The sequence below is a fragment of the Pteropus vampyrus genome, unplaced genomic scaffold (genome assembly GCF_000151845.1).
Source record: "Pteropus vampyrus isolate Shadow unplaced genomic scaffold, Pvam_2.0 Scaffold456, whole genome shotgun sequence".
In the NCBI taxonomy this organism is placed as follows: domain Eukaryota; kingdom Metazoa; phylum Chordata; class Mammalia; order Chiroptera; family Pteropodidae; genus Pteropus; species Pteropus vampyrus.
The window spans coordinates 545,195-547,349 of NW_011889237.1; the positions used below are offsets into that span (position 1 = coordinate 545,195).

Genomic DNA, 2,155 nt, shown 5'->3' on the forward strand with positions numbered 1-2,155 from the left:
TGACCCAAGCCTCCTGCAGTGGTCGGCCCTGGCCGTGGTGTGATGGCAGGTCCCCGAGCCCCTGGCGGGAGACAGTTTTTTTCAAACGTGTGCGTCTTCCCCGACAAGGTGGCTGGCAGGGCTTACCCTCCTTCCTTGGGCAATCCCATGCAGGAGGCCTTCCGGGGTGTCACCCAAGGGCACACCTGTGCGGGACCTGGGGAGCACGGAATCGGGCCAGACTCAACGGAAGTAAGACCCCAGGGCCCGCAGCGTCCCCTTTCCATTCTTGCTGCCCTGGGGAGTTGCTCTGTCACGGGGAACCTGCTCGTCGCCGCTTTGTTTGGATTTGGGACACCCACACAATACTCAGTCCAGGCAAGAGCTTAAGCCGTGGAGCCCGGTCACCTGGGTTCAAATCCCAGCTCGGCCATTTTCTGTCTGCGTGACCTTGGACAAGTTTCTCAACTTCTGTACCTCAAGCCCCTTCTCTGTAAAGTGGTGACCGTGTTAGGTTAGCACCTCCCCAGCCGGGCATCCAGTGCCCACGGGCCGACCGCCCTTGCCGGGTCATTCTCTGAGTTGAACGTTCATGCCCAGCCCATAGAGAGTTCTCCGCAGGCTTGAGCTGCCATCACCCTGACCGCCTCGCCCCCTTCACAGCTGAAAACCGACAGAGGTTAAATCGTCCTGGTTTCTGTGTGACTCACTGTGGATTAACACACGCACCAAAAATATCCCTCGCAGGATGAGGAAGAGCCAGCCACCTCCACGAGGCAAACTGCGGCATTCTGGGATCGCCCGGGACTTCTGTCGTGTAAACAAAGCCAGGAGATAGGAACGGCTCAGCCTCTTCCCCGCCTACGAATCTGTCAACTACCTCCTCCTCCGTGGAGGGCACGGGGCTGCACAGAACATTATTTAAAAGGATAGAAAAGGCATTCGGGAATCCAGTGCTAATAAAATTACTCTAGAAGCATCTCTCCCCCGTTTGAGGTTAACTGGCTCCTAACGATGATGAACTTCGCCAGCCCTGCCCCCCGGCGCCGCCGAGGCCACAGGGTTCTGCTGAGGAGCGTGTCCCAGCTTCCTGCCGGGGTCCTGGCTCTCCATGTGCTCCGGGGCACCTGGTGACGACAGCCCTGGCTTGGCCCCTGGCGGGCAGCACACACTGTCCCCATCCAAGGAGGAGGTGTCTGGCCCGCCCGCCTTCTCACCCCCTGAGTTCCTCTTTGTGAGCTTTCAGAAACGGAGGCTGCGGGCCGAAGACAATACACCATTCACAGGTTCCCGAGGAAGATGCTGGAATGTTTTGGCTCGTTTAAGCTGGATGAGACCCAAATCCTGGGGGCCGTTCTGCTGATTCTGACACTTGGAACAGTGTGCCGGTTTTCCCCGGGTGAGTCACTCTCGGGAGACAGAGAACTGTGTTGTTGGTGGTTTCGTTTTGACTTTATGACAACTCATGCCCTTCCCTCCCCCCTCCCTTTGAGCCAGCCCCTCAGAAGCATCCAGTGCCCACGTGAAGAGAGGCCCAGCTTCCCTCGATCTGCTCAGGAGAGACTCTGAGTAGGACTTGCTTTGGAGATGTGGACAAACCGTGGTGTCCTTAGGGTCGCTTTGTGAATTACCAGGCACCACTGTTCCAGGAATGACTCAGGAGGCTTTGAAGGTTTGGCATCCTGAAGTCTTAGAAGTGTAGTCGACCAGCAAAAGGGACACTTTGTCCTCAAGCTCTCTTTGGAGCCGGAACACCCCGGACCTTGCATTGAGCCCTGCGTGTCCTTTCTCAGCACAGTCCCTGGCTGAGTCTAGAGTCTGTGGGTGACCCGGCAACTAAGATCCCCCACCCCCCACCCAAGCAGCCCAGATAGCACAGGTTTTCCCAAAAGTGCTCACTGTGTTACGTGTGAACTGTAGCGTACATTCCAGTGAATTAAGTCCTAAGAATTTAAGATGATCACAGATGGACCATTTTAACCCAAACAATCATCATAATTCTGTGCTATGTGCCAAGGCCCATGGAACATGACGCAGACATGAAAAAGAATGGGGTGTCTGGCGTGAGGTGATGGCCCAGATATCAGGAGGGTAAACGAAGAAAGCAAGACATAGAACAATACAGAACAGAAAATGGGGAGAAAGATTAGAAACTAAGCCAGGAACTTTATTGCCA

General features: G+C 55.5%; 1 protein-coding gene across 2 annotated transcripts in view; it reads left to right on the forward strand.

Moving 5' to 3' along the window:
* The first annotated feature begins 543 nt into the window (after positions 1–543).
* The window catches only part of LOC111732410, a 43,921-nt gene continuing 42,309 nt past the window's right edge, over positions 544–2,155 (forward strand). Inside the window, exon 1 of one of the 2 annotated variants that reach the window (XM_023524265.1) lies at positions 544–1,171. The gene's annotated coding sequence lies outside the window, so the exon portion shown is untranslated. The remainder of the gene's footprint in view (positions 1,172–2,155) is intronic. The other variant, XR_002777541.1, reaches the window with a different exon arrangement.